The sequence below is a fragment of the Canis lupus genome, chromosome 16 (assembly GCF_011100685.1).
Source record: "Canis lupus familiaris isolate Mischka breed German Shepherd chromosome 16, alternate assembly UU_Cfam_GSD_1.0, whole genome shotgun sequence".
Classification (NCBI taxonomy): domain Eukaryota; kingdom Metazoa; phylum Chordata; class Mammalia; order Carnivora; family Canidae; genus Canis; species Canis lupus.
In genome coordinates this window covers 25671291-25695168 of record NC_049237.1, presented here as the reverse complement: position 1 = coordinate 25695168, position 23878 = coordinate 25671291, and the positions used below count along the sequence as shown (strand labels likewise).

General features: G+C 38.8%; 1 protein-coding gene across 3 annotated transcripts in view; it reads left to right on the top strand.

Moving 5' to 3' along the window:
* LOC111090282 overlaps positions 1-23632 on the top strand; it is a 119395-nt gene extending 95763 nt beyond the window's left edge. For 2 of the 3 annotated variants that reach the window (XR_005371432.1, XR_005371430.1), the window contains one exon: positions 6683-7813. The gene's annotated coding sequence lies outside the window, so the exon portion shown is untranslated. Of the gene's footprint in view, positions 1-6682; positions 7814-23454 lie in introns of those variants that run through there. The other variant, XR_005371433.1, reaches the window with a different exon arrangement.
* The last annotated feature ends 246 nt before the right edge of the window (positions 23633-23878 follow it).

Below are 23878 nucleotides of genomic sequence, written 5' to 3'. Positions count from 1 at the left end.
AGAAGATAATTTTTTAAAAAATAAAGTGAATGATCCTTCTAAAATGTGAAAAAGGATAGTGAAGAGCAAAACTGAATTCCTTTTGCAGAAGGGAATTTTATTTGCCTTGAATTATGGTATATGCATGGTATATACCATGGTATATGGTATAAGCCTGAAAAGAAGTCATAAAATGTATTATCATATTGCCAAAGGTGTTTGGTCTTAATGAATTTATTCAAAAGATCTTTCTAAAGAGCTGTCATTCCTTTAGCATCTAATATTATATTGATGAGGCACCTGGGTGGCTCAGTGGTTGAGCATCTGCCTTTGGCTCAGGTCATGATCCTGGGGTCCTGAGATCAAGTCCCGCATCAAGCTCCCTGCAGGGAGCCTACTTCTCCCTCTGCCTATGTATCTGCCTCTCATGAGAGACACATGAATAAATAAGTAAAATCTGTAAAAAGATATATTATATTGATGTAAACCTGGAATTAGGTTTTTCTCTCTGTTAAAGTGACAACTTTGTCTTGGAATATTGGTCAATTCTTCTTTATTTTCTATGAAATATGAGAAGAAAACTGGCTAGTATCTGTCCTATGACTTAAAGTAGAAGTAGGGCTGTGGCCCTAATTCAACTTACCAACTATTTTTGTAGAACACAAGCACACCCATTTATTTACATGTTGTGTTTCTGTGCTACAACACTTGAGTTGAGTAGTTACAACACAGACCTCATGGCCCTCAAAGTATACAATATTTACAATTTGGACCATTATAGAGAGTTTGCTGACCCCTGCCTTAAATCTTACTATTGATATGGGTAGTAAGGAAAGGCTGCATTCTGACCGGCCATGAACTTTAGTAAAGGACTCCCTTTTTTATATACATCAGTCTTTATACATATTGCAGATAAAACTAGTAGAGATGAATGTCTTGAGTGTGATTCCCTGGACTCAAGTTAGAAGAGAAAGTAAGAACAATGTAAAATGTCTGTGATATACTGCAACATTTCCATTTCTCCAGGCAGAAGTTCATTTTCTGGCTTTACAAGTTGCTTAACACCATAGGGCCCTAGATTTGCTGACAGCATCAAAAGGTGTCTTATATATGTAAATTAACATCTTTTACTGCAACTATGTAAATGGATTAGGCCTTAGCACAATGAGCCAGCTTTTCCATGGTCAAGAATAATCTTTGGAGATGATTTATGATCAAAAGGGAGACTTTCAAGAAAATTACCTAAACTATAAAAAAAGACTAAAAGGATTATTAAATGTTCTTTATGAATATCTTCTGGCAGGCCCAGCTGCAGATTGTCTGATTCTTCAGGTCAGGAGTCTACAAAGTATGTCTACAGGTTAAACACTGCCATCACTTTTTTCTTATAGATCAATAAAATGTAATGGGAACAGCCATGTTCATTTATTTACATATCATCTATGGTTGCTTTCATGGGTTGAGATGAATAGTTGCACCTGAGACCATATGGTCCACAAAGCCCTGAATATTTACTATCTTATTGTTTTACAGAAAAATTGTGCCAATGTCTCCTTTTGGAATGTTATTCTCTGTTTGACTTGTTATTTACTATTGATTAGGGGAGTTTTCAACTCTGTATGTATAGAAGATAACTTATGAAAGAAAACCTTATAGCACTACAAATGATTTTTATCTGATGGAAATGTCAACTTTTTTGTTTGTTTGGCATAGATGCAAGTGATTTCTGTATTATAGGAAGAATAATCCCCCAAATTGGAGTTTTATTACATGATAGGGTGTTAACTAGTTTTGTATGAACTTTAGCCATCCAAGCATCAGCCACAACAAATTCTTCCTTTTCTCAGGAACAGCTTCACTATTTTGTTGGTTTTCTTGTTAATTAAACATATCTGTCAAATGTTCACTTTAAAATAAAAGATGATAATATATATTTTTTACCTTTAGAGGAAACATTGATCAAATCTTTATAATGCAGTTATGATTTCAACATTATTACTGATCAGAAACTATATATGTAAGTTGAAATCACACAAGAGATACAATTTCACTGCCATCATCATTGGAAAACAGTAAAGTCCAATAATACCAACTTTAGGAGAAATTATGAAAGAAACTATACTTAAAATGACTTGTGGAATTATACTATAGTAAAATCACTCTAAAAAAACAATTTGTACTTATCTAGTAATAAGAAACTTCAGGTAAACTATGATAGAGTCTTCTCCTACATACCAACCCTAAAGAAACCTATGCCCATATGCATGAGGACCCATGTGCAAGAATCTTCATATCAAAGTTGTTTGTAATATCAAGCAAAAAAAATCTAGAAATAAAAATGTCTGCTAACAGCAGGAAAAAAATTGTTGTATGTGCATACAACATCAAAAATAAGTATATTATAACTGTATACAACAATACCAAAGAATCCCAGAATATAATATTGAATTTAAAAAGCAAGTCAAACAATAATATATATATATGTATATACCATGTTTGCATTTATATGATGTTGAAAATCATACAAACCCACAAAAAATTATTTAGAAATACAAACGTCATAAAATTATGAAGAAAAGCAAGGCAATCTAACTTAAAATTCAAGATAGTGATTACTTCTGAATGTATACAGAAAGGGTAGACAGAACTTCAAACAGCCATGTTTTCTTTCTTAAACTGGATAGCAAATAATTGGGAGTTTGAATTGCGGCTATTCTTTAAATCTTACAAGTATTATTTTTCCTATCTCTAACATTTAATACAAATAAATTTTAAAACATTCTGGTGGTAACAACCAAAATGGACCATAAAAATAAAGAATCTGAGTCAGAAGGAGCTTCATATATCAGTCAAGAATTTTTTTTTAAATTGTAATATATAACACTGTGTAAATTTAAGGTGAGCAATGGGTTGATTTGATACATTTATATAGAGCAGTATGATTGCCATTGTAGCATTAATTAATACCCCTATTAAGTCACATAATTATCATTTATTTTTTGTGCCTGGAATACTTACAATCTAGTCTTCAGCAAATCTGATGTTTGTAATACGGTATTATTGGCTACGGTCACAATACTGTGCATAATATCTCCAAGATTTATTTATCCATTAGTTGCAAATTTGTATCCCTACATCAGTCAAGATTCTTTAGGTGGCAAATGAATAATAACAACAATAAAAAAGGCCTACAATTTATTAGTTCAAACAAATGAAAAGTCTAGGGCCTCAGCTATAGCTTGATGGGGAGAACAGAAAGGAAGACTGTGGTCAAATTATGTCACCAGATCCTGATTTCTCTGAGCTCTGCTGTCCCTATGTTGGAGCCATCTTGAGGTGGCTTTCCCTGTTGGGTTGGCAAGATGGCTGCCTCAGCTCTATTCCCACATTTTCTAGGTACAGGCCTTCAAGTGCAGTGGAAAGAAAATATGCCTCTTATCCAATAGTCCTGGTAAATATTTTTTATAGTATTGCATTGGCTTGGTTTGGGTCATGTGACCAACCTTGATCAGCCACGGATTGGGGGTATACAGTGTCCTGATGGGCTGGAGTCAAACCACATATTCACTCCTTGAGCTAGATTTGGAATGAACTTCACTGGATCTGCATAACCAAGGGTGAAGAAGAGATGACTGCCACAAGAAAATAGATTTTTTTAAAAAGAAGTCAATTCTAGGTGACCAAAATTAAAAATCAAATTTGCCATAGAATATAACTCCTTCTCTCAGTGACCCTGACCAGAAAGCCCAATCCAGTATAATTGAAAGCAGGAGAAATGGCCCAGAAGGTGAATACTTGTCTATGGCCAGGTTACCCAAGGAGCTGGGCCTAAAGCAGAGGCTTTCATTTTTTTAATTCGCTAGGGAACTTCATAGAGCAGGACATAGGAGTGAGGAGAATGAAGAAGGGAAGGGGAGAGAGACAATCCAAAACACCCTAATGAAAGAGTCATCATTAAACATGACCAGTCATTGTGCCTTTGAGGACAATCCACAGAGGAAGTGGTACAAATTGCCCTTATTTCCCCCTGAGCAAAGTTTTAACCCACAGGTCATACATACTGGTTGCCAAGCCAAGACACTCTGAAAAAGGGAGCAAGGGGCACGGGGGCCAAGTGAGATTCTGCAAGGCTGTACTTGTGTGAAGGTGTTTGCAACCCATGTAGAGCTGGTTGCTGCAATGGCAGCTGAGACAAGAAGTGAGTGAGATGCAGCAGATCTAATACTATGCCTTAGATAGGGAGACTCATGGGTGCAGAATGCATGACAATTCCTCACTTTATTCCAGAGTGCTCTCTGTGATGCTAGCAGCTGTTGGGCTGGCTGAGAGGGGCACCCAAAATGGCAGACATCTCAAATTGGGTCAAAATGGCTGATATTCCCGCCAAAGCAGCCATGACCACCACATCATCTCCAGTAAATCGAAGCCTAGACAGGAAACCAAAACTTTCCAGCCAGGACTTTCCAGCCAGGGACCACTGCCCCATCGTCTGTACTATCCCCACCCCCAGCCAATCACCTAGGGACACCATGTTCCTTGCCTAATTTGGCAAGAGACCCACCCGGATCTGGACCCGGAACCAATAAGGCTTAAAAACCCCCACACTCCCCAACCCAGGTGCGACTTCCCTGACTCGGGCCACCTCTCAGAGTCACGGAACCTTGCCCGGGAGCGCTCCCCATTAAAAGCACTCTTGAACCTACTGCCTGACTCTGCTGTTTTTTCTTTTATTTCTCCACCCTTCATTTTGGAAAAAACCTAACAGCAGCCAAACGTCACAATTCCCATCACTTCAGTGATACAAAGGGGCTCTATCCCAAAGATTTACCTCTCTCCTGCCTCAGAGTCTTCAGGTCTCCATGGACCGGTTGTTGCCTCTCAAATACTATCAAAAGGCAGTGTTCCTTGTCTAGGTCAAATGGACTAGGACTCTGTTCTCTGACTTGTCAGATAACCTGGTAGATTGCCCAACTCCTGAGATAAGTTTAAGCGAATATTCAACATCACGCCAGGGTTCTCAGGGGGCCTCTCTCACTTTGCCCTATACCCAACAACAATGAGCAGAAGTGGAGAGGTGGGGAGATATGAGGGCAGTATGGTGACAACGATGAAAGGATATAGGGCTCTGGGGTGATTTGACAGAAGGAAATAAAGCAGAGAGGGCTTCTAGAATATGTGACTCTCAGGAGAATGGCACTCATGGTAAAGGCACTGTTTCTTTTTGTTGTTGTTGTTGTTGTTGTTGCATGAAATGTTATAGCACCTGGAAGGTTAACTTTCCATGTAGCACTCTGCAATGCTCCCGTGCATAATTGGTTTCTGGGAGGTCAGAAGTGCCCTGTGAAAAAGCCCATTTGAAAAAAATCAATCTGAAACATTAAAGTGGAAATAATTCCATGCTTAGCTACAGACTACAGAAACACATTTCATTGATGAAAAGCTTTTAAAAATAATATAGGCCTTCATTTCCTAATCCATAAAATGAAGGGTTGGATTAGATGCTCTTGGAGGTCATTTGTTTTTCTTTGTTTTGGTTGCTAGGAAGCTTAAGCTCCAGTTGCTACAGATTTTAAAGAGGAGTTTGGGGTTTGGGTTTGTTTATGTCTCTTCCTTCTTCTGTCCCTTTCACCTTTTCAGTCTTTGTTAACAGCTTCAGTATATAAGGATCTCTGTGTTTATGGTGAGCCATTGCAAATCCCTTTGGTAAGCATTTATAACCAAGATCTCTTCCATTTCTATACTTTGATTCTAATAAGCCAATACTTGCTTTTCCCATCTGAAAAATATAAGCAATCATTCTGTAGCTCTCTCTCCCCAACTGCTGAGTCTCAGGTATACTGAAGCATCAGATGTAAATAACAGCTGTGGAAGGCTCCAGGGTACCCCGAACACCTTGTCAGAGCTTTGACCTTGACTGTGACAATCCTGGAATGCCCAAGATGGTTGTTCAGTGTCCCAGTTTTCATCATTACCAGACTCTCTCCTTAGGTACAACCATCTAGCTCTGCCATCCATTTGAGGTTCAGCCACAGAATTTATGGTGCAGCCTTCTTACACTCAACCTCCTACATTAGTGGCACAAGGACATCTGGAACACCTCTGGCTTTCTTTGCCTAGATCTTTCCAGACCCTGGGGATGCCTAGCAGACTTGGTGGCAGCATACTGAATGAGGGCTTTTGTTGTTTGTTTCTTTGTTTGTTTGTTTATTTATTTTGCGGGGAGGGGAAGTCTCTTTCCATTTCAGAGCTGGTCACCTGAGTAGGAGGCTAGCAGGTACAAAGAGATTTCTTCCTTTCTTTCCTATCACCCTCTCTTTGCCATGGAGCTCATGTATCTGCTGCCACAGACCTGAACTCCTTCTGTAACATTCTGTTTCAGTCGTCGTCCCTGAGTTTCTCTTTGTTTCCTTTTCCTTTTGATTCTATCTTTTTCTTCTCCCATCAAATGCTTCTTCCATTTAGGAATAGCTTACATGCTAGTTTATATTCTATAGCCTAGGCCTCGTAGTTTTAAAGAGAGGCAAATGACTTTCATACATTCTCTTTTGAGCTCATTGTGGCAGTCTGGAAGGGATAAGGTGAGTCTAAGACTTATCACACATGTAAATCCCAGGCTTGTGCCTTTCAGGGATGGTTATTGATATTTGTGAATGCACAGTTTGAAGGTGCCACAATAATGCACCTTTTCTTCTTGCCACCTTAGGTGAAAAATCCACTCCTGACTGTAATTGTGAACTGGATGCACGGAGTCTTCAACGAGGTCCTAACAGACAAGTCCTCGTTGGCCTTGATAAACTGGTGATTGTGGCAGGGAACATTATCTCCTACACGGGTGCTGGATGAGTGAGAGCAGGCTGTGGCAGACAAAGGAAGGGAATAGCATTTTTATGCCTCTAGCACATGTTAGATGCTTCCCTATGCTCATAGATTGTCATTTAATTCCAATGCAATTGATTAAGAAAAGATTGTTAAGCCATTAAACAGACAAATAAACTGAGTCTCTAAGACATTACGTTTTTGCCAAAGACCCATTGCCAAGAAATGGCAGAGCCAGGATTACTACCCAGGTCCATCTGACTACAAAGATCATGATCTTTTTACCAGGCTATGTACAAAGTGCTTTACATATATTTTCTCAAGTAATCATGATAGCCAACCCTCTAAGATGGGTATTAGTATCCTTGATTTACAAATAGAGAAACTGAGACTCAGGAAATTCCATGCTGTTATGAAGTGACAGGGAGCATCCCAACTCACTCTTGCTCCAGAACCATAATTTGTAAGTACCCTACCAAACAGCCAAAGCATTTACTCCCCAGCGAGGGTGGCAGGAAACACTCAACACCTTACATTTAGAGCACACAGGTTTGAGTGTGCAGCAGGTAAGATTTCTCAGACATTCTGTTTGGCTTCCATCAATATGTACTTAAGCCCCAGGGAGCATCCCAGACAAACAATGTACTGTCTTCTCATGTCAGGCACCATTTGTTCAGCATACCCATTTCCCTCAGCCCTGAGTGTGCTGCTCTGTTGGGGCAGCTGCACCATTAGCAGCCCATATGGCAGAGCTGCAGCCCACTTATCTGTAAAGGATGCACTGAGAGAGTCTGACAAAGGCAGCAGCTTAGCTGCCCGGGGATGATCCCATTTGGAAACCAAAGCAGGGGGGCCAGGTTCCTGCAGTCACAACACCACAGGCTCAGCCAACTCCTGGCAGCAGGAGCCAATTGCCAGGGGACAAATCTGCTAACTTTGGTGCCTAAGAATTGCTAACCAGATTTTCAGTCACTTCCTCCCTCCCTTCAAGTGAAACAGCACAACCAGCACCCCTGCTCTGAAGCAGAACACTATCTATGGAGATAGAAGCCAACAGAAAAAAAAAAAAAAAAAAAAAAAAAGAACACAACAAAATCAGAACAAATTAGGACTTTTCCATATTAAAATGTCTTACATCCTGAATTCTAGGATATCTGTCCTTCTGGTGCACTAAACTTTCTATTTTTCTATTGTAGGAATGGATTTTTCTTCTTCCCCTATCTTGCCATGCCCCTATAGCTGTTGAACCCTCTTTTGCATTTATTTCATTATTTCCCAAAGCCTGAGGTGGGGAAACTATTAAGCAGGGCCCTGGGAAAAGAAGAATGTTGGGAACCAGGGCACTGACCTTTAAGTGGGCTTTGACATGGGGGCCTTTTCAGAGGTCCAACCCTGAGGCTGAATGGCCAGCAACAAATGTGCCTTTGATAGCAAAGGAGCCATCAAGAGGAAAACCTCAGAGATCTCAGTGCAGTTCTGAAGGAATCACGAATATCTGGGAAGTTGTGAAGTACACCCTGAAGTTCTTCCCAAGATATCAAGATGGTCTTGCTTTTCAGATAGGCTACCTGTCATCCTGCCTTTCATGGATTGGGACAATACACATATCTCTGTCCAGAAGGAAGTCATCCAGAGTGAGAGATGCAGCAAGTGTTTACCTCCATGGAAAGGAGTGAGCAGCAATGGTTGTTGAGAGGGACCAGGGGAGAGTGACAAGGCAAGACCTAAGGCACATGGGGACTGAGGAGCAGGGGCTTGTTCCAGAAGCTCCAGGCAATGTCGTCTGCTAAATGTCAGAGTTTGTTTATTTTATTTTTTAAATATTTTATTCATTTATTTATTTATTTGAGAGAGAGAGAGAGAGAGAGAGAACACAAGCAGGGGGAAGGGATAGAGGGAGAAGCAGACTCCCCGCTGAGCTGGGAACCCGATGCAGGACTGGATCCTAGGACCCTGGGATCATGACCTGAGTTAAGGGAGATGTTTCATCAACTGAGCCACTCAGGCACCCTAAACATTAACTGAGTGAGGGGACCGATTCCAAAATATGGTGTGTTTTGGCATAGGCTGAAGCCTCCATTTATAGAAAATATCTTGTTCCCTGGAGCAATATGTTGTTTCTCAGAGACCCAAAGAAACTTGACTGATAACAAGAGGGGAGAGAAAAAAGAATGAGATCCTGCTTGTAGTCATCTGAGTAATATCCTCACAGTCTGTTCTCCACAAGGAGGCCCTGAGATGCATCACAAACGGTTATGTTTATTCCCAGATGAACAATCTTAAAGGTTAGGGATGTTCCTGAAACAAATAAGGCCCAACACCTTGAAAGTGAGAGAAGTGTTCTTTTTACTAATGTATGATAATACCTGGTAGGCCAGGTAAATAAGAAACCAATCATTCTTCCCAGCTGGGTACCTCCTAAAAGGATCACTAGCTAAGAATACCAGCTGGGCACTCAGACAGAGCCTCTTGAAAGCCACTCTATATATTAGTCTAGTCATCAATCTCAGACTCAGATGTATAGATGCCATACTTTATTAGTACTCAGACTGATGAAGTTACGATTGCTTCAACCAGTCATGTAGAGCAGAAATGATTCCATGTGACAAGTCACAAAATTACCAGGTAGCTTCCACGTAATTCTTGGAGAGGCTCCCTCTCAAGACTCCGTGAATATTCTGTAAGAAATTCGAGCAACGTGGAGATGCCATGTGCAGGTATTTCAAGAATTCAAGTAGCCCAGCCTAAGTGTTAGAAGATGAGGAAGGAAGAGCTGTCCCCACTATTGAGAATGCACTCTGAGACCAGAAAGTGAAGCAGGCCACTCCATACAGTTTCCATGGAGTTTTATTTATACATGGGGGCATTGCGGGGATGATGATCCAGACACTGCACAGCTATTCTCCACCAAGTCCAGACCTTATTCCATAGGTTTTATAGAGTGAGATGATATGCACAAGGACACTGAAGTGAGACCGAAGGGCTCACATGCACCTAATTAACAGATAACCTTTAATTAGATCTTGTGGCACCACCTGTGCATCAAAAAAGGGTAATATTGTACTCTGTAATAGAGTTCTGGGAGGCCAAAGCAAGCGTCCCCCCATCTTGGCCTTGGCAGGCATTTCAAATTTAATCTCCATTAATCTTCAAGGGGCCCATAACACGTGACCTCAAGAGAGGTCATCAAGTGAATATGAGCAATATGGAGGGCCAGAGATGGAGTCGGGACTGTCAGCACTTCTACACAAGGTACCAGACATGAGAGTGAAAAAGGGTCCTATTGATTCTAGCCCCCAGCTGCTTATGACACTTTAGCTAAGGACTAAGGCGTTATTGAGCAGAGACGCGACATTCTCCCTGTTCCCCATCTGAATTTCTGGCCTTCAGAATCTGTGAGCACAATCAAGTGGTTGTTGTTACATCATTAATTTGGGAATAGATTTGCTATTTAGCAGTAGTACCTGGGAACGCTGACTAAGTGGGTGTACAAACTGGCTCCAGCACACTCAGTTTACAACAGTATGTATCCCTCTATAGAGACCATATGTTATATATTCTAAAGTACTAAGAAAACTAAGTAGCATCAGAAACTTGCTTGAAAATTGAGGAAAAGGATATTGGTGGTCTCAGAGGATATTTCATTGAGGCTATAGAGATAGGGTCTGATGAAAGATTTTGACCTTTATTTCAGGTCCACAGTTTCATTTTCATTTTGAGAAGAAATTAGGAGCTAGACACTGTATTAGTGCTCGATATATAAAAAAGTAAAAGGTATTCTGTTTGAGTATTCTAGAAGAAAATATAGACCTGTACACTAATACTCTCAACAACCAAATGAGGTCTTGTGAGAGAAGTAGGAACAGGGCACAGTAAGAAGGTAACAAGTGAGTTGAGTCTTGATGAATAAATAGGTAGGTGAAGAAAGGTGCAAGGGTGTGCAACTCAGGCGGACTACATATGCAAGGCCTGGAGGAAGATAGTCACATCGTGTAATTAGAAGAACCTTAAGATCTTTGTTTTTGGAAGTGTAAACAGAGAGGGATATGGGATGTGCTCAGAATGAGGAATCTGGGAAGTGCCTGTATATCACAATAGGAGTTTGTATTTCACAGTGTAGGTGACTCAAAGCCAGGGGGTATTTAAAAATTTTAAATTAGGAAGTGATATGGCCAAGTTGTATTTTAGATAAATCACTCTTTTGGTTGTAAGTAAAAGGGCAGGCCTGAGAGCACAAAAACTCACTGGGTCGTTATTTCAACATCCCAAGTAAGACTGCATAAAAGACTAAATTTGGATAGTCATAGTAGGGTTGCCAAGGAGGGAATGGACTCCAGAATATTTTGTAGGTAAAAATTTTCAGGATTTCATGAGGAATTAGATGCAGAATGAGGATTAAGGATGAATCAGAGATAATGAGCGTGGGTAATGAGAAGATACACAAATGGAAATGTCCAGCAGAATTTGAATATTTGAGTCTAAGAGGAGGGAAATTAAAATTTGAAGAAGTATTTAAAGGTTAAAGAAGTAGATAAGAATTCCTAAGAAAAAAATGTAAAGACAAACATTTTTTTTAAATGATAAAATCTGAAAAAAACTCCAAATGTCATTCAAAGGCAGAATAGAAAAATAAATTCAACTATAGTCATGGAATAGAGCATTACACACCAGTGAAAATGGATGCTATAGCCAGTTAACACAAAACAAAAATTCTTCTGAACAAATTGATAGGAAATAGCAGTCTGAAAAAAAATACATGACATAAATTACATAAAATTGAAGATATGTAAAAAAATATCAACCAATCATTAAAGGAAATATATATATGGATGAAACTATGGTGGATGGAAAGAGAATGAAAAACACAAAAATCAGAATAATGGAACCCCAAGGTGGATGGCAGATGGAGTCCCCTGCAGACAAATACACCAGGGACCCAGTGGTTCTGCTAACACTCTATTTCTTAAGATAGGCAAAGGTCTCACAAGTATTAACATTCATAGCTTCTATGTAGATGACATATAATGCTTCTGAATATTTGAAATATTGGTCAAGTAGCTTGACCAAGAACAAGAGAGAGGAGACGTAGTTTAGGTTAGAGGAAGATATGAGATTGAGGATGTTGTCCTTAGAATGATAATGATATGAGCAGTTGTTTAGATCAGAGGGACTGAACACAGAGGAAAGAGAGCAGCTAATATGTGGTGCAGTAACCCCAGAGAGTCCAAGAGGAGGACTATATATATATTTTTAAAAATTATTAATAAAGCAATAATTGGATTGGCCCAGGAAACCTTCTGTGGTTCGTTTAATTTTCAGACCAAAACCTATTTCCTGGGAGGGTCCCTGGGGTCTCCCTCCACCATCTCTCAGGAGCTGTTTTTGTACAGTGCCTTCTGAGCCCCCAGCATGAAATGTGTCTGCATGCACAGCATGACAGTGACCAGATATTTTCTACTCCAACCAGACAGGAATAGGATTATTTCTCTAAAACTCCAGGAAGAAGCAAATACAAACTATCAGTAGGTGACCATATTACAAAATGTACAAAGTCACTCAGCACTTTGACTGATCAAAGTCATGCTGGGATGATGTCATTTTGGTTTTCATTTCCGATCTCTCCTTGCTATGGAGTTGGGAATAGTCGTCTCATCGCAAATGACTCAGAGCTTCAGTTCTATGTCTGCTTCGCTAAGTCATTATCCGTCATCTGCCCCTAAGTCTTGTTGTAGATGGCACACTGCACCCCCACTGCACTTCCTTGGTATCCAGTCATCCAATTCCAGGGGTTTTTCTGTTTCAGTTCTGGAACAGCCACGTTGCACATTGGACTGCTTTTCTTATTAGTTAAGGTGATTGCTAACTTTATTCTTGGAGCCTTGTCTACTGTTCTCTCTTCGTCTTGTTTTCAGCTGATCATACTATGTGGAACTATAGAATGTTTTATACTGTTCCATGCTCAGTCTTCCTCGTGTTTATTGCCCTGAGCTCACCTATCTATACTCTCATCTTGAATTATTGGCTCTGTGGCTGGGTAACAACAACAACAACAACAAATAGAAAGAAAGATAATCTATCTTAACAGCTGGCACCCAAATTTGTCTTAGGGATAGAACTATTTTTATTTTGGAAAACACCATCAGTCACTTGAGGGGTGGAAGGTAAGACCTTTAAAAGATGACTTGGAATAATGTGAAAAAAAGCTGCAAGAAATAGTTATCTTCTTAGCATGAAAAACGAACAAGAGAGTTCTGCTTGTGGTATAAAGGCATAAGCCCCTAACTTACCCACAGATAACAACAATAAATGCTAACACGTGACAAAAAACAACCACCTGAAGGCACTGCAAATGAACAAAAGCAGAGAGATTTTGAAAGGGAAACCAAAAAAAAGGAACTATCTTTCTGTACTAAAGAACAAAAGGGAGGTACATGAGGAACAGCAACCAACAAAAGTGAAGAGGGAGCATGGCATTGAGAAAGCTGCAAAGAGCCCCAAATCCCCTATGTAACCTTTGCCTGGGTTTCTGGCTTGTCCTTGACGAGTGCATGTGTTAGCAGACTCAAAATAGCTTTCAGCTAAGGGTAAAAAATGTGATCTGATCTTGAGCCGTGCCTCCTGCAGGTGAAGAAGGACTTAAGTCTGGATCTAATCAAATTTGTTGTTTGCAAGAGAAAAAAATATTAAAATCTTCAAGAAAAAATAACAGAGTCCAGAGTTGCCTTAAAATAAGAGTCATAATGTCCACTATATTCCAAAATTACTTGATCTAAAAATAACAAAGGAAATGGGACTCATTCTTAAGGGAAAAGACATGGAACAGAGGCTAATCCCGGGGAGTCCCACATGCTGGGATTACCAGATAAGGATTTTTAAGCCACTATTAGGGAAATACACATGTAATGAATACAAAACAGGATTCTCAGCAAAGCGATAGAAAATATAAAAAAGAATAAAAAGGAAATTCTAGAGCTGAAAAATAAAACATCATTCTACTAACATACCCATTTTAATCCTAAATCAAAAAACAACAAGAAGCCCCCTACCCCAAAACTTGACAGTACCAATTGTTGGCAAAGATGGAGTACAACTATGTCTTTAATGCACTGCTAATGGTAAAACATACAACACTTTGGCAGGTTCTTAAGTGAAGTCATATGACCCAGCCGTTTCACTCCTAGGCATTTACCCAAAATAAACAAAACTTATGTCCACATGAAGGCTTGTACACAAATCTTTCAGCATTTGTAGGATTTGTATTGCAATAGTCCTGAACTAGAGACAAACCAAATGTTCATCAGCAGTTGAATGGATAGACAGAATGTGATCTATCCATACAATGGGGTACTACTCCCATTCTCAGGACTAAACATGGGTGAATCTCAGAATCCTCATACTTAGTGAGAGAAGCCAGACACAGAAGAGAAACACAAGATATTAAATACCATGATTCTATTTTTAGAAAATTCTAGAAAATGCAAACTACTCTATATGGATAAGAAGTCACCTGCCTGTAGGGATTGCATGAAGCTGAGGAGAGAGAGGCTGGATTGTAAAAAAGCATGAGGGAAGTTTTGTGGGTGATATAAACATTCTTCATCTTTATTGCAGCAGTGATTTTACTATGTATGCAATTGTCAAAACTCATCAAATTGTATACTTGGAGTGAATGTTGTTTGGTTTATGTGAAATAAACTAATAAAGTTAATTTTAAAAAAATGAATGGTAAATTAGGAGTCGAGCAAGGCAGCGGAAAGAGGAAGGACAAGTATCACAGTGGAGTCCAGGAAACATTGAAGGCCATCACTCTTTAAGACCAGAGATGTTTATTCAGTCAGAGCCCATTTGGCTTTTTGCAACTTGATCCTATTCCACCTTCCACAAAACTTCTGTAATTCTGAGAAATACACAATAATCTATGAGAGGTTTTCCATGAAAATTAAGGACAGGAACCTAACTGTACATATGGCTTGGTGGAGGATGGAAGTGGGAGAGCATCCAAAAAACCAGGAATAAGCCATAAACTGAATAGTTTCAATGAAAACTGAAGCTTAAGACCAAAGGTCAATAGGCAAATATAATATCCCTCAAAATGGAAGAAATCTCAGTGAAGCAGTCCTTTGGTGGGATTTGTACTGAGAATTTGAGACAACTGTAGCCAGAGTTTAAAAGGCAGCATATGTCCAGTTAAAAATCTGAGTGATACGGCAGCCTGGGTGGCTCAGCGGTTTAGCGCCGCCTTCAGCCCAGGGCCTGATCCTGGAGACCTGGGGTCGAGTCCCATGTCGGGCTCCCTGCGTGGAGCATGCTTCTCCCTCTGCCTGTGTCTCTGCCTCTTTCTCTCTGTGTATCTTTCATGAATAAATAAATAAAATCTTAAAAAAATATCTGAGTGATACCTGTAAAAGTTCTGAATGCTAAGCTTCCCCTTTGGACACTTGTATCTATAGATGGGAATGTGAACCTCTTTTTTTTTTTTTTTTAAGGTAGCAATCCTCAATTGAGGGAACACATAAAAATCTCATGAGGGCTTTTAAAAAAATTCTAAATCAGCTCAAGTAAGTCATTCTCTCTAGAGTATGGCCTAGGCATGTGTATTTTTTAAATGGCTCTAAGGAATTCTGCATTGGCCTCTGGGTTACAAAGAAATGACCAGATGGTTCACATTTTTATCCAGATGTGACATAAACCACTATATACATGCAGGTTTCTGACCTCCCCAGAAACACAGGTTTCAAGGGTGCGCTGGCCTGAATCTTCTGGTCACCAGTCTGGGTCACTCCCTAGTGAGAAACTAGTTTTTGACCCAGAAACCCACTGGGCTGAGAAAAGACTCTTCCAGGATACATTGGAAAGCTATTCCCTAAGTAACAAAGCCACTCTGTTTCTATAAAGTTTCTGTTGGTGCTTCACTCTGAAACTTTCTCTCTTCTGAATTCTGAGCCAAGGACAGAAAGGTCATACTCTAAATGTGCCAGCTGAACTCCTGCTGCCCTGTTAGAGATGCCTTTCCACACTTATAACCACTCAGCTCCTTTCTGTCCACAAAATGAACCATTCGAATACCCAGAGTTGAAAAAATCAAAGACCAAATGTGAAAGAATGTATAATAACCATCTACGTATGCTTTTCTAGAATTTGACTGTTTTTTAGTGTACAAAGATTAAAGGGAACTATTATCCATCTTGACAAATAACAGTGTTTTTAAAATTCTTTTCCAATTTTTTGCATTCTGAATATACTTCTAAGATTAATATGATGGAATACCTCATTTCTTGGTGCTTCCTGTACACCTTGTATTCTATACTTCACATGCATTAAGTAGTTTAATCAACACAACCTCATGAATTAGCAATTATTTTTATTCTTACTTTACAAAAAAAAAAAAAAAAGAAAGAAAGAAAGAAAGGAAACTGAGGCATAATGGGATTAAGCAACTTTCCAAAGAACTTGTATTAGGTGGTGGAGCAGAGATTTCAACCTCCAACAATTTGATCCAGAGACATTGCTCAATATCTAAATCATTATGCTTTGTTGATTCTCTGAGGTCAAAACACTTCTCTATTTACCATTCCTCCAGGATCATATTTGCCACATAGTAGCATTTGAAAATGCTTAGAAATATCTGGAATTGTTTATTCAATTTTAACCTGCTATAGTATATAATATAGGGATAATATCGTTGAAAATGTATTTTGCTACTTTGTCCAGTGTGCCCTTGATTCCAAAATAAATAATCTAAAAAAATCAATGGAAGAAGTTCTTTAAAATTGGAGACTAAAGATAATCTTTGTTCAACATAAAAAAAAAAAACACTCTGTATTGTGATTTTCTTCTATGCTTGCTTGCTTATTTATTTATTTATTTATTTACTTATTTATTTATTTTTTGGACCACCAGAAAACTCAGCCTGAAATATGAAACAACATTTCAAAAACATGGGCCCTTTTACCATAGTATTGGCTTATTGGGCTTGCTTTCTCATTTTTCCTCTATTTTTCATGATGTGACTTTTCATCTTATCTATGTCACTGAATTTTACATATCATTTTATGCTGCTTTGAGTCCTTTGTAATACAAGGGAAGTATGGAATATAAAAATAAAAACTTTTTTTAAACAGAAATTCAAAAAATTCCAAAGCCTTCCAAATGGCATATTTGGATTTAAAGAGAAAAAAAATATGTTTTTCTAAAAAAGACTTTATCTAGAGCCAATTCCTAATTGATAGATCTCCTTTTAAAGATTTCTTCTCCCTATCTCTGTGTCTCTATCCCTCCTTTCCTCCTTCCTTTCTTCCTTCCTCTCTTCTGTTAAAAATAACACTACAACTATTTTACTGTTAAGCAGAGCTTTGCATACTTGTGTGAATATCTCTTTAGCAAAAAATTATTAGAAATAGTATTGAATTCCTAGTGTGTAAAAGGTTGTTTGTTCTTTGTCTTATCAACTTAAAATAGTCATATATTTATATACAGAGAGAAAATTAATCCTTTGTTAATGTATTGTAAATATTGTTCAGGCTGTCACTTCTTTCATGATTTGGTTTATGTTATTATCTTTTTTTATTTTTACCTTTAAGGATCAAAGGGATTAATTCTTTTAATGGTTGCCTGGTTTTTCATCATGTTTAGAAATGTCTCTCATACTGCAATTGTGTAAAGAAATCCACTTATATTCATTCCTATCTCTTCACATTCAAATCTTTAATAAATTTGCCACTGACTTTTTTTTCTAAAGGATAGCAAGTTGTCTTAATATAATTTTAAATGATATATCTTTCCTCCACTGCTACTGTTATCATCTGCAAAATCCCATTATACTAAGGTCTATTTCTTACTACTATATTACATTGATTGGTCTATTTACCTATCACTGTGCCAATATAAACATTTTAAAATTTCAGTATGCTTACATTTTTGGTAAAGGTTATTTTACTTTGTTATTTGTCTTTATTCCTGCAGGTTACTTTCAAAATATCATTAACAATTTCCCCAAATTCCACCTTGGTTTTTGAAATTTCAAATTTATATTAATTTAGAGAATATGTATAAAGAATTTTTATATTAGTGAACTTTCTTACTTTGACATATGTATGTCAGTTTATTCAATATTATTTTATGATCTTTAGTAGAATTTAAGGTTTCCAGTGTATCAGTTTTACATATTTCTTTTAAATTTAATTCCTAGATATTTCTCCTTTAAACATCTTGGCAATGGATGGATGTTTTTATATTTCAATTTCATAATCAGACTTCTTTGTTATAGTTTCTAATATTTTAACAATTATCTCAGATTTTCCAAGCATACAGTTACATTATATGTAATGGTAACTTTAACATTTGCATTTATTTCTCTTTTCTCCATGTGTCGGATAATCCTTCATATACATATACATATATATTAATACTTCAGAATATAATTAAAAGTGTGATGCTAATAGACATCTTGTTTCTGACAGTAACGAGAATTCAGTCTGTTTATCAAGTCTAATGCTGGCTTTTGCATATAAAATCATGGCAAGGAAATATTTAAATTGTATTAATGGTTTTTATAAATTTTTATTCCATTTTTATTATTTTCTAATTAGTGATGGTATTATATTTTATTAAATATCTTTTTAAAATCTGTTGAAATTATGTTATTATTCATTTTGCTTACATAATATGTAAGTGCCTCATGACTCAGTTTTAAGGCCTCCCCAGAGGACCTTTGGCTCCCCTTCTTGAGCAGCTAATTAAGTGCACATCACCACCACCTTCCTCACGGGGGTTTTTCCACTCTGGGTCCTAATATGGCCCTAATATATGGTCCTATCACCCTAGGGCCAGGCATCAGACACCCAGGCACAGTCCCTATGCCCCAGAGCCAGCTGAAATCATTCAAGTAGCCCACCCCCAAAATCTGCCTGCCCAGCATTGCCTGTTCTTTCTTGCAGAAACCACAATAGAGATGTCCCCTTCTGGGTCTTGTGACCTACCCGGGGTTTCTCTCCAGTGGCCTGGCGAGTGTGCTGTGTTTCCTCAGTGGACTGTCAGTAACAAAAGTGCAAGACTCTTTCAGGTTTCTCTCCTGATCTTGATCTGTTCCCATCATAATATGCTAAAAATAATGCATTGACATGGGGAATAATATTGATAAATTTTATAATATTCAAACCTTGACATCCCTTGATGTAATATATTAATCTTGTAATATGATACTTGATTCTATTTACTAGCATTTTATTTTAGAATTTTGGATTTTTATGCTAAGTGCATAGTCATAAGGTAGATTGGTGTAGTGTGTGTGTGTGTGTGTGTGCATGTGTGTGTGTTTTAACCATGCTTTATTGGGTTTTATTATCAATACTATGCTGAGTCTATAAAATTGGTTTGGAAGATTTCCTTTTTCTCCATATACTGCAATAGCATCAATAGTACAGGAATTACTTGTTCCTTAAAAGTGTGAAAGAATTGGCCTATGAAACAGTTTGGGCCTGAGGGGACTGACGCGAGCCGGTAGTGTATAACTCTGGCAGTTTTGCTCCATAATGATTGTTCTGTTCAGGTTTTCTATGTTCTCTGGGATATCCATTTTTAAAAATAATTTCTAACAGGTGCCAAATGGGTATAGGAAGGAGAGCCGCTCAGACACAGCCACTATACTTTTACCCAGCTGCCGGCTGTGCTCCCTGACAACCCCAAACTGGCCTGTGCACATGAGGCCCTTCCTGGGACTGAGGGGTCCATGCTATCCCCCCTACAGCTTGCTGACACACTGGGCTGACACTCTCAGATTGTGACTCTAGTGCCTTGAAAGCATCTGTTCATCATTAATAGTTTGACAGTACTCACCTGAACCCATTGGAATTTTTTTCCTGTTTTTTTGTTTTGTTTTGTTTTTGTTTTTTGTTTTTTAGTCTGTGCTGATGAGGCATGAGTAGCATCTTCTTGTCAAGTCTCTCATAGCTTAGTGCCTCAGGGAGGGCAAGAAAGGTGTCTGAAGGGAGCTAATATTTTTTTCTAGAGCCCAAGACTTCTGTGTTAAGTCATTGTCATCACCCCTTGGAAGGAAAATCCTGGAGCCACTCACTCTAAGGAATGCTTAGCACACAGGAAGCACAGGGAGTAAACACTTGGTGCCATATGTACCTTGCAAATGCTGGCGTTTGGGCACCCAAAGAGGGAAAAGAAAGATAGCCCAGAGGAGAACAGGAAGAAGGCACAGATTGTACATTAGATGCTTGGGAAAAGGTAGGGGATACAGCAGTTCTCTGAGTGCATAAAAATTCAGCTGTGAGCAGGATATTAGCTGATGGGGCTGGCTCACTTACAATCTGATTTTAACTAGCCAAGCCATCATTTGAAATGAGGGTTGAATGCATCATATAGTTCATTATTCAGTTATGAAGCTAAACCTAAGACTTGAGTCATCAACCTTCTCTATAAATTGACCCACAGAGAGTCTAAATTCGATCCCATACCCTGACTCCAACAACAGCTCCCTAACACTGACTCTCTGGCAAGGCCATTTCTCTGGGCAACCTAGTCTTGGGGTAACATAAAAGACAACCTGTTCCAAGGGGTAGAGAAGTAGAATGTGGTGGAGACAGGGAGAAGGGTGTCTTAACAAAGCCTTCTACCCATAGATGAAGGCTTATTAGTGTCTCTACAAGGTGGTAAAAGGGAGTTGTTTTCTACTCTCTCTATGTAATCAGGAAAACAAATCACAATATAAAATCTACCCCAATAAACTGTCTCCTATTACAGGTTGTGGCTGTTTAATGTGCTAATCATGTGTGGTCTCATAGCATAAGTGCCATTCTGCCAGCAGGGGTTGGTTTGGACAAGACACAGGACTGTTGAAGAATCATTCTCCATCCATTCTCATCTCACATCCACTACACTGTGGCTTAGGAAAATCCAAAGATAGTTCATACATTCCAGGGAAATGATTTAAAAATATCAAACCAGAGGGTCAGCTGAGAGTCAGGAGGCTGGCCAAGAGGTGCCACTCAGGTCTTCCTGGGAAGTGCAGCCAAGCTCGGGTGGGACTTAGGACAGAGCTCTTCACCTAAGAAGAGAAACATTTCTCTTACTTTCAAGGTAAGTCCCACCTACAGGTTTTGGTTTCCTAGGTGCATTTCTATCTTCTAAGTCATGATTTTTATTCTCTCCTGATTCCACATGTGATCTTAGGTGAGAGACTCTTTTATGGCTCTGCCTTCTTAGTATTTTCTGAACAATTGATTTTTAGGCTACACAAGAAAATCCTTAGACACCTCCTTTGAACAAGTAGCATGTGAAAATGAGAAAACTAAAGTCAAAGCACAAGGCAGAAGAACCAAGTTGTGGTTCTGGCTCTGGGAATAACTAATTGAATGACCTTGCACTTGTCATTTCTCTTCTATGGGCCTAAGTTTACTCACCTATTCAATGAGGGTTTATTCCATTACTTCAGGCAGAAAACACTTTCTGAGTGTCTTTAAGGGCCAAACATAGTAAAAGATATTGGAAAACGAAGGTGAAGATTCCATTCTGATGTCCACACAGCTTATTATGATTTTGTTTCTCTGTAGTATGATACATAGTATAATTGAGAGCACTGCAATGATTTTCTTTTGGAAGGGCATACAAACATTTGGAATGGATAATCCCCAAAGTCCTTTAATTTAGATGCGATTTTCAAAATATTGAAAAGAGTGTAAGAGATTTCACTGCCAAAAAAAAAAAAAAAAAAACACCACAGCATTATGCACCAGCTGACTATTATCAGCTCTGCCTTTATTGTCACAGCTCTGTTATTTGACTCCATTTCTTCTTTGCCAACAATGCTCAGTTTTACTCAGCTGGCAATGCACGAGGTCTCAAGAGATAAATTGTGGCCATTCTTAGTCAAGCATCAGGACCCTATACCCTCTGTCAATAGTTGATTGAGGGGTAGTGTTGGGTCGATTCAGACCAGTGAGATGTAAGGTGATGGCTGCTGGGAGCTTCTGGTTGATAATGTATGAGAGGGTTGCAAGGACTCTTTTTTTTTTTTTAAAGATTTTATTTATTTATTCATGAGAAACACAGAGAGGAGAGAGAGAGAGAGAGGCAGAGACACAAGCAGAGGGAGAAGCAGGCTCCATGCAGGGAGTCCGATGTGGGACTCAAACCCTGATCTCCAGGATCACGCCCTGGGCTGAAGGTGGCACTAAACCGCTGAGCCACCCGGGCTGCCAGGACTCTATCTTAATTATTCTCTTACTTCTTCCTCTCTCTCCCTCTTCCTCTCTCTCTGCCCTTGCCATCCTCCTAATTCCTACACTGGGGCACAGTTATACAAAGAGCTAATATCTGGGGCTGAACTAGCTATTTGGTAACATTAAGGGAATACTAAGAAAATCTCATACATATCCACCAGGTCTAGGTTAGAGCTGCTGTGTCAACCTAAAAATCAATTGCTTATAGATTTATTATTAAGTATAATATATATATATATACATACACATATCAGTGGCTCATATATATGATTTGAGCCATTGTTAGTCAAATTTTGTTTTATGTTGTTTAATGCATTTCTAATTTATACAATGATAAAACATTTCCTGCTGCTGAACTTCAATTTATGAGCAAGAGAATTTTGTACCAAGTGGTGTTTGTAACTTCATCTTTCAGCCATACAAGCCCAGAGGTTCCCTTGGGCTGGAATACTTGGAAATTTTGACTCCTTTAGATAAATCAATACAAGAGAACACTCTTTCCCTTCTAGGAAGCAAGTCATTCTGTCCCAGTTTCTAATTCAGGACTGCTTTAGAAACATGACTCCTTTATGTCTATGAAAATACAATGTAGAAACATCTCCCTCTTTGTTCACAGGTAGATTTCCAGGCTTGGCCAGGGACAAAGTTGATACAGCAGAACACAGTTCTCTGTCCCCTTCATTCTCTATATCTCTTTCCCACACAGACCTTGGGCAGGAGAGATGAATAGCATCTTCAAACTTATGCTGACAGATGGTAAATATCCTACAAAGAATTAGTTTTTAGTTTGTATTACTTCAGAAAGTAGAATATCCATCAGTGATATTCTAAGTCCAGGGAGAAAATCTCAACCCACATCAGATCCAGAAGTGTCTTCTTCAGGATATTGGGCTGACAAAAATAGGACAGGCCATGCATACTGTGCCTGAAATACCCAAGACCCAAAATAAAGCTTATGAATCTGGAATAGGAAGAGAGAGGGGTGAGGGGAGATACTGTAGGTCCCAGTGGATAAGGAATTTGAGCTAAGATTTAAATATAACAGGGAACTGTGGAAGGAATAAAAATGTCTTTGAGGTTAAGAATTTCAGGGAATTGTGGAGAGTTTAGAGGTGGTACATGGAGTAAAAGTCATGAAACTTAAGTAGCTGCTTGCTCTGGAGCAACTTTTTGGCAGATTAGAAACTGCTGAGGAAGCATGTGCTAAATTATTGACCACCTGGCAGAAAAAGGATGAAAGGACTCCCAGTTTTTGATGAGGTTAGAATTATTTTTACATATGACATTGAAAAGAAGAGGGATGTCATTAGGTGGAGTTCCATGAGAATTACAAAAGTGCTGGTGGAAATCCCGTAAAGCCCAGCTCTGCTGACCAACCTTATGCATTTTGAGAGGTCTGAAAGGATTCTCCTTGTTATTTCAATTGACTCAGGTGAAAGGGAAGGACATGAAGATGCCAACAGAGAAACCAATAGCATGTGCCTGGATTGAGAGAAGAAGCAGAAGTCATGATGGAGCAGATTTACAAGTTTCTCCTTTCACGAATAAAGAGTGAATGTCTAGGCATATTCATGGACTCTCCTTGGTCAAGGAAAGCCTCATCTTCTACTTCCAGTGAGTAAGATAGCACTGCTGGTAGATGATTGTAGAGAAAAATCAGAAGTTCAAGTGCAGTCAGACACATGTGAGAACCAGCCGATTCCAGAAATTCTTGGTTTTACTCTGTTTCTGCTCCTTCCATCAGAAGGGAATTCAGCCCCTTCTCCATCAGGTTAGTGGTACCTAATATGAACAGAGGGCGAGGTATGCCAAGAAGTGCTGGACAGCAAGTATTGGGTATTTACAAATACCAATCA